This window comes from Mustela lutreola, chromosome 7, assembly GCF_030435805.1.
Source record: "Mustela lutreola isolate mMusLut2 chromosome 7, mMusLut2.pri, whole genome shotgun sequence".
NCBI lineage: Eukaryota > Metazoa > Chordata > Mammalia > Carnivora > Mustelidae > Mustela > Mustela lutreola.
The window spans coordinates 8,441,579-8,456,646 of record NC_081296.1 but is presented as its reverse complement, the minus strand read 5'-3'; the positions used below and the strand labels follow the sequence as shown (position 1 = coordinate 8,456,646).

Here is a 15,068-nt window from a genome sequence, read left to right as displayed (position 1 = left end):
TTTCTTGTTTCCTGGTCAGGAGAAGGTTCTGGGAATGGGGTGGGGCAGTGGGTCAACAAAGAGCCAGAAGGTGGCAGTGTCTACCCAGGGAGGGGTGTGCGCAGGGCCCCTGGCCGGGGAGGCGCCCCTTACCCACAGCCCCTTGCTGTGGTCGGAGCCTGCCAGGCCTTCCTCTCCGGTCTGGGCCCAGTCTCCTCCAATCTCCTCTCTTTCCTGTCCCACAGGCAGTGGGACCCCCAGCATTCTCCTTGCTGCCCCCAGGGTTCAGAAGGGCTCTTTCCAGTACCTCTGGCCAGAGTCCTGTGCTGCTGATCTGAGACCCTGCCTCTCAGTCCCGGGCCCCTGCTCCCCCCATCGCTGTGTAGCCAGCGTAGACTCGAAGTGAGCCTCTCCTCAGAGATCCCCGCTCACACAGTACGGTACAGCGTGGGGCAAAGGAGGAGTCCATCTCGCAGGAACACAAGCCACTCAAAATGAACTATTACAGATTCTGGTCTTACAAGGCCTGTAGTATCGGGGTGCTGGAATGGCTCAGCTGGTTAGGTGTCCGACTCTTGATTTTGGCTCAGGTCATGATCTTGGCGTCCTGGGGTCAAGCCCCACATTGGGCTCCACAGGCAGCAGACAGTTTGCCTGAGATTCTCTCTCTCCATGTCCCCACCCCCTGCTCGTTCATTCGCTTTCTCTCAAAAAAAATTTTTTTTCTGGTAAGATTTTATTTGGGGCACCTGGGTGCCCCCCCCAAAACCCGCTCCCGCTGCTTATTCCCTCTCTCTCTCAAATAAAGAGAATCTTAAAAAATAATAATAATACATAAATTTTAAAAAGATTTATTTATTTGGGAGAGAGAGATAAGAGAGAGGGAGGAGGGTCAGAGGGGAGACTCCCCGCTGAGCAGGGAGCCCCACGCAGGTCTGGATCCCGGGACCCTGGGATCACAACTGAGCCAAAGGCAGACACTTAACCAACTGACCATCCAGGTGCCCCTAAAAAAAAAAAAAAAGAAATTCTTTAAAAAAAGAAAGGTCCTTGGGGCGCCTGGGTGGCTCAGTGGGTTAATGCCTCTGCCTTCGGCTCAGGTCATGATCCCAGGCTCTTGGGATCAAGCCCCGCATCGGGCTCTCTGCTCAACCAGGAGCCTGCTTCCTCCTCTCTCTGCCTGCCTCTCAGCTTACTTGTGATCTCTCTCTGTCAAATAAATAAATAAAATCTTTAAAAAAAAAAATTCATATGAAATCTCAAGGGACCCTGAATAGCCAAACAATTTTGACAAAGAAGCACAAAGTTGGAGGTCTCACACTTCCTAATTTCAAGAAGTTACTGCAGGGGCGCCTGGGTGGTTCAGTCGGTTGAGCGGCTGCCTTGGACTCAGGTCATGATCTCAGGATCCTGGGATGGAGCCCCGTGTCTGTCTCTGTGCTCAGCGGGAGTCTGCTTCTCCCTCTCCCTCTCTCTCTGTGCTTTCTCTCTCTTGCTCTCAAATAAATAAAATCTTTTTTTAAAAAGTTACAGTAATTGGGGCGCCTGGGTGGCTCAGTGGGTTAAAGTCTCTGCCTTCTGCTCAGGTCGTGATCCCAGGGTTCTGGGATCGAGCCCCGCATCGGGCTCTCTGCTCGGCAGGGAACCTGCTTCCTCCTCTCTCTCTGCCTGCCTCTCTGCCTACTTGTGATTTCTGTCTGTCAAATAAATAAATAAAATCTTTAAAAAATAAAAAAATAAAAATAATTTAAAAAAAGTTACAGTAATCAAGGCAGCATGTTACTGGCATAAAGACAGACCATAAGCTGACGGGATAGAGTAGAGAGCCCACAAATAAGCCATCGTGCGTGGGGTAGTTGATCTTCAGCTAGAGTGCCTAGACTACTCGGTGGGGAAAGGATAGTCTTTTCCATCAACGGTGCTGGAAGAATTGGACATCCACATACAAGAGAACGAAGGTGGACCCTTACCTCACGCCGTATACAAAAATTAACTCAAACTGGATCAAAAACACAAGAGGTAAAACTATAAAACTCTTAAAACATAACAGAAAAGTGTATGCCTTTCTGGATTTGGATTTGGTAATTATTTTCTGGACGTGACAGTCCACAAAAGGAAAAACAGATAAATAGGTCTGTATCACAAAAGGAAACAATTAACAGAATGAAAAGGCAACCCACAGAATGGAAGAGAATATTTAGAGATCATAGATCTGATAGGGGCTTAATAACCAAAAACTAGAAATAACTCCTACAGCTCAACACTGGGGAAACAACCAGTTAAAAAATGGACAGAGGTGGGACACCTGGGTGGCTCAGTTGGTTAAGCGTCTGCCTTCGGCTCAGGTCATGATCCCAGGGTCCTGGGATCAAGCCCCTTGTCGGGCTCCCTGCTCAGCAGGAAGCCTGCTGCTGCTTCTTTTTTTTTTTTTTTTTTAAGATTTTATTTATTTATTTGACAGAGAGAAATCACAAGTAGGCAGAGAGATAGGCAGACAGAGAGAGAGAGAGAGACGGAGAAGTAGGCTCCCCACAGAGCAGAGAGCCCGATGCAGGGCTCCATCCCAGGACCCTGAGATCATGACCTGAGCCGAAGGCAGAGGCTTAACCCACTGAGCCACCCAGGTGCCCCTAGCTTTCTTTTTTTATTGAAGTGTAGTTGACACACGATGTAACAATATCACATTAGTTTCAGTTGTACAAGTAGCGATTCAGGAGCTCTGTATGTTATCCTGGGCTCACTGCAAGTGTAGCTCCCGCCTGTCCCCTGCCAAAGCTCCTACGATTCCATTGACTCTGTGCCCTTGTGCTGTACCTTTCATCCCTGTGACTTGTTCATCCCATAACTGGAAGCCTGAGCCTCCCATTCTCCTTCACCTTTTAAAGATGTTATATAAGGTGCCTGGGTGGCTCAGTGGGTTAAAGCTTCTGCCCTTTGCTCAGGTCATGATCTCAGTGTTCTGGGATCGAGTCCCGCATCAGGCTCTCTGCTCAGCGGGGAGCCTGCTTCCTCCTCTCTCTCTCTGCCTGCCTCTCTGCCTACTTGTGATCTGTGTCTGTCAGATAAATAAATAAAATCTTTAAAAAAAAAATAAAGATGATATATAAGTGGCCAATAATCAAATAAAAAGTTGATCGACATAACCAGTCACTAGGGAGACACACTTCACACATCTTAGGATGGCTACTATTTTTTTTTTAATTTTATTTATTGATTTATTAGAGCATGAACTTGGGGAGGGGCAGCGGGGGAGGGGAGGGAGAGAATCCTCAAGCAGACTCCCCCGCTGAACAAGGGGGGACATGGGGCTTGATCCCAGGACAGTGGGATCATGACCTGAGCCGAAGGCAGATGCTTAACTCACTAAGCCACCCAGGCACCCCAGGGTGACGACTGTTTTTAAAAAGAAGGGAAAAGGGAGCACCTGGGTGGCTGAGTGGGTTGAGCCTCTGCCTTCAGCTCAGGTCATGATCTCAGGGTCCTGGGATCAAGCCCCGCATCGGGCTCTCTGCTCAGCAGGGAGCCTACTTCCCCCTCTCTGCCTCTCTCTCTGCCTACTTGTGATCTCTGTCTGTCAAATAAATAAATAAAATCTTTAAAAAAGGGGGGGGGGAGGATCCGTCCGTCCATCCGTCCGTCCTTTGGTGTCCCTGCCACTGGAAATTTCTCACTGGAATTCATCCTGGGCTGTGGCTCCTGCCATTTTGTTTTGCATTGCAACCCCCGCTTCATATCATTTCTCTGACCTTCCCTGTCTTCTCTCTTCTTGGGGTCTCTTCTCCCCAGGTTCCTGTGAAGACGCCCGTGAAGCTCTTTAGTCCCTCGTGTGTTTAACCGTGTCCCTTCAGCCATGTCCCCAGCCCCGCCCTCCCCTTCCTCAACCAAAGTGGCTGATCGAGATGTTTTCCTAAACAAAACTGTTCTCGCCCCGCTAAATGCATTGAAAATGTGCCATCTGGTGCACGCGCTGGTCTCCCGAGAGCTGGAGGAGTCCAGGCTCGCAGCTGAGGCTCAGATCTCCTCTCCACCAGCTGCCGGGCCGAGGCTAGCCCGGGGCCCCAGGAGTGGATTTGTCAGAGTAAAGGCCGCGTGGGGCAGCCTCTTGGCAGCCTGCCCACAGCCCCTGCTGGCGACGAGCCATCTGTCTGAGCAGCACGGATCGAGCTTCCGACGTGCGGGGCCTGACAAGAAAACCGAGAAGGATGATAGCCCCGAGATGAGGTGACCTCAGTGGAGCAGAGGAGGTGCTCGGGGTCCAGAGCCGCTGGGAGCAGTTGGGGACAGTGGACTGATGTCAAGAAAGTTTGTCCCTGCACAGAAATCCTGAATCATATGTGTTGGTGTGAGGGTGTGAGATTGTGGGGGGGGTGATTGGGGGGCGGTGGGGGTGACGCCTCTAGAGAGGTCCCAGAGAGGGGGAAGCTAAAAGGGAAGGCCGGGAGCTCTCACTGGGTGAAGAAAGATGACAAGGTAGGCAGGGAAACAGCTAATGCCTTCCAGGCAGAGATCCGCCGTGTGGAGCCAAGAGAGGGCACAGGGAGAAGTTTCTGGAACAAAAGCGGCCGTGCGATAAGCACTTACCGTTCACCAGGCACTCAACGCTGAGAGTCGCTACAACGACTCTCCTATGTTCTAGGCGTTCTCCTGGGCCAGCGCTGTCTAGTAAACACACACTGCAAGCCACAGATGTCGTTGTAAATATATTAGGAGCCGCATTTTATTTTATTTCTTTATTAAAATACAAACAAACAGGGTGCCTCCGTGGCTCAGTGGGTTGAGCATCTGCCTTTGGCTCAGGTCATGATCCCGGGGTCCTGAGATCGAGTCCCGCATGGGGCTCCCTGCTCAGCGAGGGGTCCACTTCTCCCTCTGCCCCTCCCTCTGTTCATGCTTAACCCACTGAGCCACCCAGGAGCCTCCCGCATCCTTTTTCAAATAACGCACCCTCATCGACCCCACTGGTCCCTATTTGAGGACAGTGTTTCACTAATATAGATAACCCTGCAGTGAACCTTCTTGCAGAAGTTTTTTCCAGTCATCCAATGTGCAGCCCAGAAGTTTTTATTCTCTGCCCCTTCATTGTCTGGCGTTCAGAGTGTAGGAGAGAGCCGTGCAAATGTCTGAAGCCTGACCTGTCGCCACAGCACCCAAAAGTCCTTGAATGTGTCCACCTAAACCCTGGTGTCTTGTGTTTATGACTTCACTTTCTCGTCCTACAGGCCAGTTTCCTCTGCATCCGAACCTTGGTTCCACCTATCTTTCTGCTCTCTGATGAGCTGCAGCTCGAGAGGAAACACAGCCAGGGCCACACTGTCGGCTGGGGCCGCCTCTCCCGTGCTCGTTACATGGAAAGATGCTTCTTCAGCCGCTGCTGCTGTCAGGCAAGTTGCATTTAGAGCCACGTGGAGCCTTCACCGTTCTGCTTCATGGAAATGTTTGTGCAGGTTCCTTGGCTTCTTTCCAGGCTATCTCTGACCGCCCTTTTACCTTTCCGTTAGTCTTATCTCTAACTGGGGGGGCCGGGGGTGGGGAGGGCAGTTTTGCACAGCAGAACTCCAACTGAAACTTGTGTTCCTGAAATTAACTTTTTCTGTTTTTAACTAGAGCAAAGGTGTGTTTCGTTTGTTGGTTTTTTTTTTTTTTTTTTTTTCATGCTGGGCATGGAGCCCAACATGGGGCTTGAACTCGTGTCCTGAGATCAAGACCTGAGCCAAGATTAAGAGTTGGACACTTAACTGACTGAGCCACCTGGACGCCCGAGAGCAGGGGTTTTTAATTAGCATACACAGATGTTGGGAAGGGAGAAGACACAAACCACTGAATTAATGTGCAAAAATCTGTGTGTGTGTATCTTTGTAGGGAGAGGTTGCTTATTTTCATTCAATTTCCCATGGGGCCTGGGACCCACCTAGAGTATGTGATGGGTCCGAGTGGCCCCTGGATCGGACCTGCACTGTCTGCTTCTTTGCAAACTTCTCTGGCCAAGAACCACCCTTGTGGACCCCTCCGTTTCTCTTTCCCAGCCCAGCCCCAGGCTTTCTGTTGAAGACCATTATCACAAAGACCTGTTTTCGGGCTCCGTGAACCTGTGTGTGTGCGCGCGCGCGTGTGTGTATATTACGTGGCGGCTGGTGGCAGTTTGGAACCAAGAGGCCTCACCTTGGCTCTGTTGGATCCTCCGTTTCTCCGGGCCCCACAGGCTGAGGCTCAAATTGTAGCTGCAAAAAGGAGAAAAAAAAAAGTTACAGATGACTTCCTGAACCTCTGGGTTTCTCATGACCAGCAAAATCTTGCAGTGTGAAAACTTGAAATACCAAGTACTTGTATCTGCTTGCCTTTCTTTCCTTTTAATTACGTCGTGTCTTCATTTGCCGGGCCGCTGTAACAAAGAACCACAGACTGGATGGTTCAAACAGCAGCGATTTGTTTTCTGACCGTTCTGGACTCTAGAAGTCCAAGATCAAGTTGTCGGCAGGATTAGTTCCATCTGAGGCCTCTCTCCTTAGCTCACATGGTCTTCCTTCTGTGTGTCCTAATCTCTTCCTATAGGAACCTCGTCAGATTGGATTAGGGCCTACCCCAATACCTTCACATCACCTTAATGGCCTCTTTAAACATCCTCTCTCCAAATACAGTCATATTCTGAGCTGCTGGGGATTAGGACTTCAACTAATGAATTTGGGGGGCAGGGGGGACACCATTCATCCACTAACACTTCTGTTACACTTCTGTGATTCTAAAAATAACATATATTCTCCATAGAAGATGTAGAAACTTCACAAACGGAGAAATTAAGGAAAGGATCTCTGCAAAAATCAGTCTCTTTCTTCAGGCCTATAAAGGAAAAAGTGAAAGCCTACCCCTTTCTCCATTTCCACCCCCTTCTCCCCAAAGAACACCCATAAGATGTTTTGTAATAATAGGGACGTGTCCTCTCAAACCTTTTCTGCGCTTGCACAAGCTACTTCTAGGAACGCCCTTGTCCCGGCATCTCGACCCGTTGATGCAGCTGTCCTAGAGAACACAACACTCCTTGCTGGGAATTAAATCTTTGTACACCTTCCCACCGCCTCTAGAATTACTCTCTGAACGCTGTACAAAACATTAACAAGTAGAGCTCAGATTGTTTTTTATTTACTTTAAGTAACCTCCACAGCCAGTGTGGGACTTGAACCCACGACCCCGAGGTCCAGTCACGTGCTCCTCCAACAGAGCCAGCCAAGCACTGCTAGAACTCAGATTTGTTTATTTTTTAAAATATTTTATTGATTTGGGGCGCCTGGGTGGCTCAGTGGGTTAAAGCCTCTGCTTTCGGCTCAGGTCATGATCCCAGGGTCCTGGGATCGAGCCCCACATTGGGCTCTCTGCTCAGCAGGGAGCCTGCTTCCTCCTCTCTCTCTGTCTGCCTCTCTGCCTACTTGTGATCTCTGTCTGTAAATAAATAAATAAATCTTTAAAAAAAAAAAAGATTTTATTGATTTGACAGACACAGATCCCATGTAAGCAGATAGGCAGGCAGAGGGGGAGGGGGAAACAGGCCCCCTGCTGAGCAGTTAGGCAGGGAGCCCGATACAGGGCTGGATCCCAGGACCCTAAGTTCAGGACCTGAGCCGAAGGCAGAGGCCCAACCCACTGAGCCACCCAGGCACCCCAAGAGCTCAGATTTAAAAGGAAATTCTATAGTGACTTACTCATTGGCATTTCGTTACTCATTTTCTGGTTGTTTTTGTAGTTTTCTGCTCCTGTCTTCTCTTGCTCTGTTCTCTCACCCTGAGCTGGGGTTAGGAAATTCTAGAAAGGAGGCACGTCAAAGTGAATGAGACATGTCAGAAGGGCTTCTGATACTTATTAACCAGGCTTGAGTTTAGGTAATGGGGCAGAAGGCTTTTTTCTCCCTTCGTCTTCCTACTTAGTTGGATCTTCTACATTTCCTTTAATGAGCTTATATGACTTTTTATAATGGAGGAAATAAACAACCGTAATAGAATCCTGCCAGCGGGGACAATTAGAAGGAGCTTTGAGCTCTGCTCGGAGCAGGAAGATGAAAGAAAGCAAGCCAGCTGTCACGGAGCTGAGTGAGGGCTGAGGTGGGGGCCACAGGGAAGGCGGAAGCCCGTCGGGCGACCCGCCCCTTGCCTTTCAGACCTGGCGGAGAAGAGTGTGCATGACCGATCCCCGCCAGGGAGGAACTAGATCTTAGCTGGTGCAAGGTGGGTAGCAGAGTTTGCAAATGGGCACCTGGCTTCTTGAAATCAGGTCCTTGGGTCCGGACTAATTATACCCCAGCTACTGAGAGGACGATACTGAGTCACTGCTGGTGGTCTTTGAAACACTGCAGCGGAAAATGAGCTGGAATGTCAGCGAGGGGCACAAGTCTTCTTCCTCCTGCACCCCCCCCCATTTTGCAAGGGAAGGAAGTAGAGACTTCAGATATTGGGTCCCAGGGCTGAACAAGGGTAAAGAGGTGATCTGGGAAGCCCCAGAAAGAAAGAGATGATTCCTGAGAACCGAATGGGTTCACCAGCTCCGGCTATAGACCAGTCTTGGCTTGTCATCCTGGGGCCGAGGCGGGGAAATACGGAGCAGCTGTTAGTATAGTTAGGTCAGATGGTGGCAGACGGAGTTATCCTAACCCCCAGTCAGTGGGTTGCTGTCGGAGCGAAGGCAGTTCTCTAAGGTCTGTGGAAAGGTTCTGTCCTGTTCAGCATGTCTTCTCAGTTGCTAGGGATTGGGGATGAAGTAGAAAACAAGAAAATTGTACCCCTGCCCCATGGAATCGATGAACTAGTGTAATCTATTCATAAATAGAGGAAAGTTTATTTCTGCTTTAAGGGGGAGGGAAAAAATCTACATTTCTTTGACCTCACTGAGAGAGGTGTCGCTCATGAACTAACTGTCCATTAGTGGTTTCGATGACCTTATTGCCTCGCAGGTGGGGTATTTAGCCACCTCTGCACACAGCAGGATTCCAGCAGAGCCCTAGAGCAGCCTGAATGGGCTACAAGTACATGTAGGTGAGGCACAGATTGCTACCCCCTCCCCAGTCCCAAAATTGAGCTAATGGCACACATGGGGCCCTGCTGGCGGCCTCCCCAGCAGCCGTGCTCGCCTCTTCCTTTCTAAAAGTGCCACATCTCCCCCCCACACCACCGTTTTTCTTCCTTGCATCCATTTGTCTCAGGGAAAGGTGACCCCCATACCTCAAGAGTCACCCCATTGGCCTAAGGGGAATTCTGTTCCACTTGAGGGCAGTTGCTTCTGGAAAGGGCATATGATCCAGTCTGATATCCTGAGGAGGAATCCAGAGAGAAGGGAAAGTGACTTCCTGGGAGGTTTTCATCAGTTAGAAATGTTTTTATCAGGGAAGTAACAGAAGCTCCTCCCCACCACTGACAAACAATGTATGGTTCAAGAGTGAAGATACTTTAAAAAAAAAAAAAAAAAAAAGCAAAGATACTTAATGAACTCAGCATAAAAGTCTGGACGTAGGTGGTTCCTGGCATTGGTTTGGTGACTCAAGTAATAACAAGATCAACATCTCTTGGGGGTGCCTGATGGGTTCAGTCTGAAGAGTGTGTGACTCTTGATCTCAGGGTTGTTTTCAATTAGCAATAATCGCGCCTTGGATAAACCTCATTGGCTACGATACTGCCACTGTGCAAAGCTGATCTCAGGGTTGTGAGTTCGAGCCCCATGTGCAGGGTAGAGACTACTTAAATGCTTTTTTTTTTTCCTTAAGATTTTATTTATTTATTTGACAGAGAGAGATCACAAAGTAGGCAGAGAGGCAGGCAGAGAGAGAAAGGAGGAAGCAGGCTCCCCGCTGAGCAGAGAGCCCGATGCGGGGCTCAATCCCAGGACCCTGAGATCATGACCTGAGCTGAAGGCAGCGGCTTAACCCACTGAGCCACCCAGGCACCCCCCCCTTTTTTGTTTTTTTAAAGGATTAACATCTCTGTGATTCTTGTCTTTTGCTTATGGTGTCAAAAAGGCTGCCACTCCAGCCATTATGTCCATGGTAAGGCAGGGGAAGAAAGGAACGTGGCCATTGACCGACACCTGTCTTTCTAATCAAAGATTTCCCAGAAATGCCCTGGCTTTCCTTCACTTTCTTTTCTTTTCTTTTTTTTTTTTTTAATTGAGGGAGAAGCCGGCTCCCTGCTCAGTGGAAAGCCCGATGCAGGACTCAATCCCAGTACTCTGGGATCATGACCTGAGCCGAAGGCAGCTGCCTAACTGACTAAGCCACCCAGGTGCCCCATCCCTTTCATCTCATTAGACAGGACTGTGTCATGTGGCCACTGTTAGCTGCAAGGCAGACTGGGAAAGTGAGTTTTGGGCTCTTTTTGTCTATAGAAGAAACAGGAAAGAGAAAAGGGTGTTGGAAAGTAGAAGTAGATTGGCTACACGTAGGACACTCCTGTTTTCCAGGTTCCATCTAAGTGCCTGGAACCGCGGCTGCCATCTTGGTTCTGGCAGAGCAGAGAGAGAAGGAACCTGCATCCAATGTACCAGCCCAGATGAAAAGCAAGCAGAGCAGGTAAAGACAACGTTCCCAGATGGGCTCCTGGGTGGCTCAGTCGGTTGAGCATCTGTCTTCTGCTCAGGTCATGATCCCAGGGTTGTGGGATCAAGCCTTGCACTGGGTTCCCTGCTCAGTGGGAGTCTACTACTTCTCCGTCTCTCACATACATAAATAAATTTTTTTTTAAAAAAAGACAACATTCGGGCGCCTGGGTGGCTCAGTGGGTTAAGCCGCTGCCTTCGGCTCAGGTCATGATCTCAGGGTCCTGGGATCGAGGCCCGCATCGGGCTCTCTGCTCAGCAGGGAGCCTGCTTCCCTCTCTCTCTCTCTCTGCCTGCCTCTCCATCTACTTGTGATTTCTCTCTGTCAAATAAATAAATAAAATCTTTAAAAAAAAAAAAAAAAAGACAACATTCACAGAAAAAGGAAAACCAGGTAGCCCTTAAGCATATGAGAAAATGCTTGACTTCACTCATCATAAGAACAGTGAACACCAAAATAACAGCACGATACTACTTTTCACCTATCAGATTGGCAAAAATCCAAATGTTTGGCAAGCCGCCCTGTTGATGATGTTGTGTGGAAGCAGGGACTCTCATGCATGAAGGGCAAAATGGTACGGTCTCCTGTGGTGGGAACAGTAAAGATGGGAACACATGAACTGGGATCTTTATGTCCTCACCAAGATGCTATATCAACTGGCTAGAACCCAGCCTCCTGGGGGCTTCCTCTTAAGTTCCTCACTGATGAGGCCAGTTTGAGTAGAGTTTTTGTTACCTAGAACCCAAACTATTCCAAGCAGTGCCCCTGCCTCCTAGGAGCCAAGTTGTTCTGTCCAGAAGCCAGATCATAGAATCTCACTGGGTCACCCAGTGACTAGCCAAAGCCGAACAGGTACAGATCCAAGAGCTGAGATCATTGCTGACAGAAGAATCGCTCCCAGAGAATGGGCCATGAGCCCATTCCAAAATCAGTGGGCGGGTAACTGCCTAGGGTAGTATTTAACCCCTGTGGTCATGAGAGGGGCTGCATCTTGAGTGGTTGAAAGGCCTGTCAGAATCCAAATGTAGAGGGGCACCTGGGTGGCTCAGTCGTTAGGCATCTGCCTTTGGCTCAGGTCATGATCCCAGAATACTGAGATCAAGCCCTGCTTTGGGCTCATCAGGCTCCCTGCTCAGCGGGGATTCTGCTTCTCCCTCTCCCACTCCCCCTGCTCATGTTCCCTTTCTCTGTCAAATAAATAAAATCTTAAAAAAAAAAAAGAATCCAAATGTAGAGATAATCCTGAGACGTTAGATCTTGAGGTTGTAAGATGGCTGCTTTGGTCTTTTTTTTTTTTTTTTTAAGATTTTATTTATTTATTTGACAGAGATCAGAAGTAGGCAGACAAGCAGGCAGAAGGGGGGGAAGCAGGCATGATGTGGGGGCTCAATCCCAGGATCCTGAGATCATGACCTGAGCCAAAGGCAGAAGCTTAACCCACTGAGCCACCCAGGCGCCCCAGGCTGCCTTGGTCTTGCTCCACCCGATGTCCTGATGTCTCGTTAGGTATGTGGTTTATTGGTTTATTTGATTATCTTTATTTGAATTTCTTTTCCTTTCTTTTTAAGGATTTATTTATTTAAGAAAGAGAGAGAGCTCGCGTGCAATGGGGAGGGACAGAGAGAGAGGGAAAGAGGCAGACCCCCCACTGAGCGTGGAACCCTAATGCAGGGCTCCATCCCAGGACCTTGAGCCCAAATCAAGGGCCAGACAGGCCCTGCGCCAGCCAGGCTCCTCTTTATTTGAATTTCTTTTTCCACTGAGCAACTTCCTGGTCCCTGAATATTTTCTTTCTTTCTTTTCTTTACTTTTTTTTTTTTTTAAGATTTTATTTATTTATTTGACAGATCACAAGCAGGCAGAGAGGCAGGCAGAGAGAGGAGGAAGCAGGCTCCCCACTGAGCAGAGAGCCTGATGCGGGGCTTGATCCTAGGACCCTGGGATCATGACCTGAGCCAAAGGCAGAGACTTTTATTTTTTTTTTTTAAGATTTTATTTATTTATTTGAGAGAGAGACAGTGAGAGAGAGCATGAGCGAGGAGAAGGTCAGAGGGAGAAGCAGACTCCCCGTGGAGCTAGGAGCCTGATGCGGGACTCGATCCCGGGACTCCGGGATCATGACCTGAGCCGAAGGCAGTTGTCCAACCAACTGAGCCACTCAGGCGTCCCCAAAGGCAGAGACTTTAACCCCCTGAGCCACCCAGGCGCCCCTGGTCCCTGAATATTTTCAAACTGTGGGGCTATTGCACACCCCACTGTAAAGGAGCAAATCAGTGTTGAGTTTGTCTTTTGAAAAATTGCTAGTGAAGAATGGACAGGCCCAGTGGAATCCCTTAACCCTCGGATCCAACATTCCTCGGTAATGACCTTCTTGCTCTGAGATGTGGTTAAAGACAGATCGCCCTTGCCCTCGGGCTACCTCTTCATTCTCTGCATTTCAGAATACATGCCCTCTATACTGAATGCCATGCCTAGGATGGGCTCCCAGGATGTTCAGAACATGGCGGCCCCATCCCCATGTAGACTCACGCCTATTCTGACCAACCCTTGGGCAGGTGAGAGTGAGACTATTTGGCTCTCTCAAGTTGAGAGCCTTCATGGCCCTGGGGACCCAAAGGACGTGGTTTGCTCCCTTCTAAGATGAGCCAAGGCAAGGACAAAGGCATAACCAGTAGAACCTCATTGAGCTTGTACTGCCGAGGGATACTCTGATGCCTACAGGTAGAGCCTTGGGTCTGCCAGGGGCAGTAAGAGGTGTCTAAGTGGACTAGTATCTGCGGTGGGGTTCATGTTTGATCACGGGGCAGCCCCATGGTGGTAGCAGGAAGGTGCCAAGGGCGCCCCCGTGCTTGGGGAGGCATGATGGTTGTACGTCCAAAGATGTATAGATGCTGGCCTCTTCCTTGACATCTCTCTAGCCCCCAGAAGTCCTCAGTCCATGGGCCTGGCAATCGTCCAGAGTCCCTTCGAGCCTTCCTTCCAGCCAGTGTCCTGTCACCAGCCTCATACCTGCTCTGTTTACTGTTGTCAGCATGTGTGTGTTTAGTGTGTACTCAGCTGTTAATTTGCGTTGGTTTGCCCATTGTGTCATATGTGTATGTTGTGTCTACGTTGGCTACACGCCCCTGAGATCAGGGTCTGTCTTCTAGTTTTTGTGAATCACCCTCCTCCTGCTGCACAAACCCCACCGCCCCCACCAATACCAACTCACCTCTCGTACAGGGCATTACATATCACAGACAAAAATGCTTGTAAAGAGGCTGCCGTTACTGGCACTCAGAGGTTTGCCCCCTCTGTGCTCTCAGCCTTTCAGAAAGGTATTTCTTCAAAGAAAACAAAAAACAAACACAAAAACGAACATTGAACAAGGGTGCAAAATCATGGATGCCCCGGGAAGACCAAGGTGCTGGGCGGGTCCTGGCCACCAGGGGGCGCGGTCTCCCCAGGCCTCGGCTGCAGAGCCCGCCATGGCGACTACAGCCGGGCTCAGCGTCCGCCTAGTCGAGCGGCGGAGTGTGCACCCTGCTCCCGGTAGCCCAGGTCCAGGGGTTCAGGTAGCCACCGGACCTCGTCTCCTCTTTGGGCAGACCCTGGAGCGGGTATGTCTGGGGTGCAAAAGGCCAGGAGCGGTCAGGATGGGAGGAGGCCATGTGAAATTACAGACTGGGCAGGAGTGCTGTGCTGGCAGCTTCGCCCAGGAGCCAGAAAGGCGGTGTTGTCTGGGGCATGACCTCGGGTGGCTGTGGTGCTGGGTCGGGTGCTGGGCAGAGTACCACCGGCGAGACCCAGGGGACTGTGGGTGTGTCAACCACAACAGAGACGCCCCACCCCACCCCCCAGGGTCCCCAGGGCCTCCAGGCTCCGCAGGGCCCAGGGCTATTGGGCCAGCTCTTCCCAGCCCTCTGCCAGAATTGGCGTGGTGTGGTGTGGTGTGTGGCCCAGGCCGAGTCCACGCTTCCCAGGAGGTCCGCTGTGGGCTCCCTTCCTCGGCAGTACTCCGCTCTCCAGCCACGCCCAACCAGACACTCTTCCCACAGATGACTTGTACGGTAGTTCATTCACTTAACTCCTATACGCAGCAAACACTGTTGAGTGCTCCTGGTGGCCAGGAGCTTCGGAGATACAAAACATGATGCCTTCACGGACACTGGTCTTACGCCTCTGTCTTTTTTTTTTTTTTTTTTTTTTTTTTTAAGATTTTTTTTATTTATTTGACAGAGATCACAAGTAGGCAGAGAGGCAGGCAGAGAGGGAGGTGGGGAAGCAGGCTCCCTGCTAAGCAGAGAGCTTGATGCGGGGCTCGATGCCAGGACCCTGAGATCATGACCTGAGCTGAAAGCTGAGGCTTTAACCCGCTGAGCCACCCCTTTTTTAAAAATAACATTTATTTGTGAGCCAGCATGAGCTGGGGGTAGGTGCAGGGCAGAGTGAGAGAGAGAAGAATATACCCCACTGAGCAGGGAGCCTCATGTGGGACTAGATCCCAGGATCCTGGGATTATAACCCGAGCCAACTGAGCCAC

The 15,068-nt window shown here is 50.0% G+C and overlaps 1 long non-coding RNA gene and 1 pseudogene across 1 annotated transcript; both read right to left on the bottom strand.

The window, feature by feature from the left end:
* Positions 1 to 4,666: 4,666 nt before the first annotated feature.
* On the bottom strand, positions 4,667 to 9,315 carry LOC131835594 (uncharacterized). The gene is made up of 3 exons (XR_009355256.1): positions 9,180 to 9,315; positions 7,671 to 7,770; positions 4,667 to 6,197 (listed from the first exon to the last, which is right to left on the bottom strand). It is a non-coding gene; the product is annotated as an uncharacterized LOC131835594 (long non-coding RNA).
* Positions 9,316 to 9,564: 249 nt separating this feature from the next.
* LOC131837350 (U4 spliceosomal RNA) lies at positions 9,565 to 9,645 on the bottom strand (annotated as a pseudogene).
* Positions 9,646 to 15,068: the final 5,423 nt, after the last annotated feature.